Raw genomic sequence first — 6,301 nt, forward strand, 5'->3', positions numbered from 1 at the left:
AGTTCTACATCAACCCCGCAAATCCCATTGAGGAACAGATTCCAGCTGCTTCAGGGAAGACCTGACAATGAGGAACAGGAAGATATCCAGCAGGAGGTTCCGGTCCCAGAGTCATCAGTACAGTCCTCCCCTAAGAAGCGTAGAGTGGTGGTAATTGGGGATTCAATGCTGAGGGGCACGGAGGGCCCAATCTGCAGACCAGATATTCAATCGAGAGAGGTTTGCTGTTTGCCAGGAGCCAGGATCCGGGATGTAACCGCCTGCTTGGACAGTCTCATCAAGCCCCAGGACCACTTCCCCATGCTTCTTATCCATGTCGGAACCAACGATACCGCCAGGAGCACCCCAGAGAGGATACCTGAGGACTTTGGTGCCCTGGGTGAGAAGCTGAGGAGGTTGGATGCGCAGGTTGTGTTCTCCTCGATCCTTCCAGTAAGGGGCAAGGGAAGAGCCAGAGAGAATCGGATCCAGAAGGCAAACGACTGGCTGCAAGGATGGTGCAAGGAGATGAACTTCGGGTTCCTGAACCACGGAGAGGCACTACAAGGACTACAGGGACCAGATGGGTTGCACCTGTCCAGCAGAGGGAAGAACGTCTTTGGACACCGATTAGCCCGCCTACTCCATAGGGCTTTAAACTAGGTAAATTGGGGGAGGGTACGGGCACTAATAACCTATCTAATGAAGTAAGCTGCAAATACCATTCAGGATCTGAGGTATATACACATAGCAATCATGGATCTGGGGGGGGAGCTCACATTGCCGTGTTCGGGGGGGATACTGACATTTTCGAGTCCGGGGTAAGTTCACACTGTGTTTCAGGGTCTAAGGAGAATACACACAGTGCAAACAATACCAAAGGAGCCGATGGAGCTCAATCGGGAATATCACTAGATAGCCATAACAAACCTAGGATTTGGAAGGCTATGTACGTCAATGCCCACAGTTTGGGCAACAAGATTCTGGAATTGGAGACGGAAATGAGGGGCGCCGACCTAGATGTGGTGGCGATATCCGAAACCTGGCTTATGGACTCTCACAGGTGGGACATGGTCTTACCGGGTTACAATTTGTTCCGCCGAGACAGGGAGGGCAAAATGGGAGGAGGGGTAATATGCCAAAGATGACATCAAAGTTACCAGAATCACAGATGTTAGGTACACAGGGGAATCCCTTTGGGTAAATTTGGCCAGGGGAAAGGACAAATGCCTGTACCTTGGCATAGTATACAGACCTCCAAGGCAACAGGAAGACCTTGATATGGAATTAATCGAGGACATAGAGAATATCACCTTGCGTGGGGACACAGTATTGATGGGTGACTTCAATATGCCTGACGTGAATTGGAACACACTTTCCTCTGCGACCGGCAGCAGCAGAAGGCTATTAAACTCTATAAAGGGAGCAAGACTCAAGCAAATGGTTTTGGAGCCAACTAGGGATCAGGCGATTCTAGACCTAATACTTACCAACGGAGAAAGTGTCACAGATGTCTCTGTGGGAGACACGCTGTCATCCAGTGACCACAACATGGTATGGTTTAACCTCAGAAAAGGTTTCACCAAATCCAACACATTAACTAAGGTCCTCAGCTTCAAGGACACCAACTTCGAGGACATGGGGGAATTCATCCATCAGTCGCTGCAAAACCAAGCAGAGACTGATAATGTAGAGGAATTGTGGTCAACACTGAAAGCTACCATACACGAAGCAACAAACCGATATATTAAATCTATAAGTAAACGACGAAGAAAAAACAAACCGCAGTGGTTCTCTACGGAGGTCTCCAACCTCATAAAAGAGAAGAAAAGAGCATTCATCTCCTTCAAACATTCAGGGAAGCAGGGCTCCAGGGAAGACTATCTGGCCAAGTCAAGAACCGTCAAAACAGCAGTCAGAGAGGCCAAATTGCAGGCGGAGGAGAATCTAGCAAAGAATATCAAAAAGGGCGATAAAGCATTCTTTAGGTATATTAGTGATAGAAACAGGAACACAGGAGGGATAGTACGCCTTAGGAAACCGGACGGGAACTATGTAGAATCGGACTCCGAGAAGGCTAAACTGTTAAATGAATACTTTTGCTCAGTTTTCACCCGTGAGGCGCAGGGATCCGGCCCTCAGCTACCAACAGGGGATAGCTCGATAGACCCGTTTTGCAGCTTCGAGTTTACGCCCAGTAGTGTCTACAGTGAACTATCCAAACTCAAGGTTCACAAAGCTATGGGGCCAGACAACATACACCCCAGAGTACTCAGGGAGTTAAGAGACACCTTGGCGAAACCACTATCAACACTCTTCAATCTCTCCCTTAGCAAAGGAAAAGTCCCGCTAGACTGGAAAACGGCTAATGTCATTCCACTCCACAAAAAGGGAAGCAGGACGGAGGCTGCGAACTACAGACCAGTGAGTCTCACATCAATAGTAAGCAAACTAATGGAAACTCTAATCAAACACCAATTGGATACGGTCCTTAACGAGGGGAATCTGCGAGATCCCCGTCAACATGGGTTTACAAAGGGGAGGTCCTGTCAATCCAACCTGATCAGCTTCTTTGACTGGGTGACGAGGAAGCTGGATATTGGGGAGTCCCTGGACGTCGTGTACTTAGATTTCAGCAAAGCATTCGATAGCGTACCACACCGCAGGTTGTTGAGCAAGATGAGCTCTATAGGTTTGGGAGATACCTTGACTACATGGGTGGGGGATTGGCTAGGAGGTAGACTTCAGAGGGTGGTGGTGAATGGCTCCCCCTCCGAAACGACAGAGGTGATAAGTGGAGTGCCGCAGGGCTCGGTCTTAGGCCCAATCTTGTTCAACATCTTCATAAGAGACTTGGCTGAGGGGCTTCAGGGTAAATTAACGTTATTCGCCGATGACGCCAAATTATGCAATATAGTGGACAAGAACACAACAGGACCTGACAACAAATCCAAGACCGATAGTATGGCACACGACCTCCTCCTACTGGAGAATTGGTCCAGGACCTGGCAACTAAACTTCAATGCCAAAAAATGCAAGGTCATGCACCTTGGCAACAAAAATCCATGTAAGACTTACACTCTTAATGATGAGATCCTGGAGAGAACTGTAGCGGAACGAGACTTAGGGGTGATCATCAGTGAGGACATGAAGACTGCAACTCAGGTGGAGAAAGCTTCATCTAAAGCCAGACAAATCATGGGTTGCATACGAAGGAGTTTCGTTAGCCGTAAGCCCGAAGTCATAATGCCATTATATAAGTCCATGGTGAGACCCCATCTGGAATACTGTGTACAATTCTGGAGACCACATTACCGCAAAGATGTGCTGAGACTTGAATCGGTCCAGCGAATGGCCACACGGATGGTCACGGGGCTCAGGGATCTCCCGTATGAGGAACGGCTGAATAAATTGCAGCTCTACTCCCTAGAGGAACGCAGGGAGAGGGGGGACATGATAGAGACATTCAAGTACCTCACGCGCCGTATCGAGGTGGGGGAGGATATCTTCTTCTTCAAGGAACCCACGTCAACACGAGGGCATCCATGGAAAATCAGGGGAGGGACATTGCATGGCGACACCAGGAAATACTTCTTCACCGAGAGGGTGGTGGATCGATGGAATGGTCTTCCGATGCAGGTGATTGAGGCCAGCAGTGTGCCTGATTTTAAAGCTAAATGGGATCGAAAGGTGGGATCTCTTCGCAAAGGGAGGTAGGGGAGGGTCATTGGTGTGGGCAGACTTGATGGGCCTTGGCCCTTATCTGCCGTCACTTTCTATGTTTCTATGTTTCATATCAGTTAATGGGTGCCAGAATGTCAATTAAAATGCACTTCTTACATTGACGTCTTCCCACACAATCTCAGTGATGTCAGCGATGAGCATGGGGAAAGATTTCATGAAGATATCAAGGTGATGGAAAGCAGATATCAGAGAAAGTTCAATCCCAGTATGATTGGAGACTACTATTGGTTCTTGCAAAGAGAAACAAATGTACAGTAGAAGCAAGTGTCTCAAACATTTCTGAACATGCTGACATCACTTTTGTGTGAGTTAAGAGAGGCTTAAATATATGCTGTAACATGTCTTCTTATTGTCTTCGTGTTTGTTTTCCAAAGTAAACTCCTTAACACAAGTTTGGTGGGACACAGTTCATACTCACAATATTGTGCCAATATGGCAAACCATCTAAAAAAATTAGTAACATGTATCTCAGAAACCTGACGTGATAGCTGAATTTCAATTACATCTGAAATCAGCATCATTAAATTAACTAAGAACACTTCTTAAGTTCTCATTAGCAAAGAAAAACTATTTTTTGGTTGACCAGTGTTATGAACTAAAATTACTGGCTAAAATTCTAGCCACCCGCTTGTCCCCCATATTGCCGGGACTGATTCATCTGGACCAGGTGAGGTTTTGTTCAGAGGAGGCACGTGGTCTGGAATGTGTGGAAGGTGATGGCAGCTTTGGGACACAGCATTGCTCATTCTCTACAGACTCTACTAATTAGCTTGACATTTGATTGCATGGCTTGGAACTGATTTCAGTTTTAGAAAAATATGGCGGGGGGGGCCTTTTTGGATATGGTTCGGACCTTGTACACTAATCCGTGTTCAGCAATATTGGTCAATCAACAGATGTCTGGCTATTTCGCACTGGAAAGGGGCACCCGACAGGGTTGTCCCCCAATCACCTTTATTGTTTCTTTTATCCCTGGAGCCCCTTTTGCAGCAAATAAGAGAGAAACATTATGCCCCGTGAAATGATAGCTTAGAGATCTGCTAAGCTATCATATCACAGGACAGTCAGACACCTGCCTGAAAGCTGCTATGGCTCAATAAGTAAAAGCCTCTTCCAGAGGTCATAAGTTCAAATCCCAACCAGCTCGCCCAGCACACATTTTAATTGTGGAATTCTACCTTGCTGATCTCACAATGAGGTCACCATTGTGCAGCTGAAAACCTCCATTTGCTAAGGTCTGTATCTGTTTTTTTCTATTTTTAACCTTTTCCAAATGAAGTTATGTATGCAACCTATATATTTTTGTCATGTGCTTTATTTTCTTAATCCACCTGTTTTAAGAATGCCTCATTGGCAAAATCTTTAGTAAGAAAAAAGGGTAGCTTTTTAGCAAGAAACATAAAGCTATTTTTTTCATGTGCTGTGCTTCAGTTAATAGATCGAATTAGCAAATAGCATTACTGTTTGCTCAGAAAAATAGAAGGTTTTGCATGCAATATCTCTGTATTGATGTGCCCTGTTTATGTGGTGGCTTAGCTTAATAAAGCAAAAATAAAAACCCAGAGAGCTATTTAGCAGATCCAATATCTTCATTACTTGTAAATATAGTTTATTGTAATTTCTTATTAAGTTTTGTTTAATTGATGTGAACTGCCTAGAACTCCCTGGGTATGGCGGTATACAAAAATAAAGTTATTATTATCACCTAAGTTCCGTCCATAGAACGCAGGTCTATCTGAAGCCTAAACTATGCTCAAAAGTAGACTTCCTTATAATGCCTATAACGCCTGGTTTTACAATTGCTATGCAGCTTGCTAGCTCACGCTGTAGCACACTAGTTAAACCTACAGCCTTCTACCCTAATGTTGCTGGTTCGAAACCCAGTCACTCTATCTGATGGAAGAGAAATAAATAAAAGCATTAAACAGATTCAACTCTCAGTATTACAATTATAATGAAAAACAGCATAAAATCACTATTCTAATAACATAATAATAAAATATTATAACATTAAGGACATTGTTTGGATGTCTAAATCTCACCAATAACCCAATTCTCTAAAGAACATCTAAAAAGTTAGACACCGAAACAGTGCTGAACTCTGCTGAGCACAATTCTACAAAGGACGCCTAACTTAACTTTATACGCGTTTTGCATAATCAAGATCTAAAAGAGACAAATGGGGTCTCTCAGCAGGATTTATCGGTGGTATTGGGAGAGCTACATTGATTGCTTCATTTGTTTTTCACCAGGACAAAGATTCCATTTTGAGATTATATTATACCATGAAACAGGTGGTGAAAAAATTTATATATTTCCAGATGTGTCCAAGTGGACTCAAATAAGAAAAAAAAAAAAAAATTTCTTGCTTATCGTGAAAAGGTTGTTTCTCTAGGGGCTACTTTTCAACTAAGATTTCCTTGTAAATGCTTTATTGTGTATCAAAGTAACAAATATGTTTTTTAAGAGTCAGAAAAGCTTCGGGGTTTTTTTTTTTAAGGAAAAGGGATTTCGTTTGCATTCTAAGATAGTCCATTGTAAATCAAGTCTGTAGCTGTAGTCGAAGGTTTACTGCTTT

This window comes from Geotrypetes seraphini, chromosome 10 (genome assembly GCF_902459505.1).
Source record: "Geotrypetes seraphini chromosome 10, aGeoSer1.1, whole genome shotgun sequence".
In the NCBI taxonomy this organism is placed as follows: Eukaryota; Metazoa; Chordata; class Amphibia; order Gymnophiona; family Dermophiidae; genus Geotrypetes; species Geotrypetes seraphini.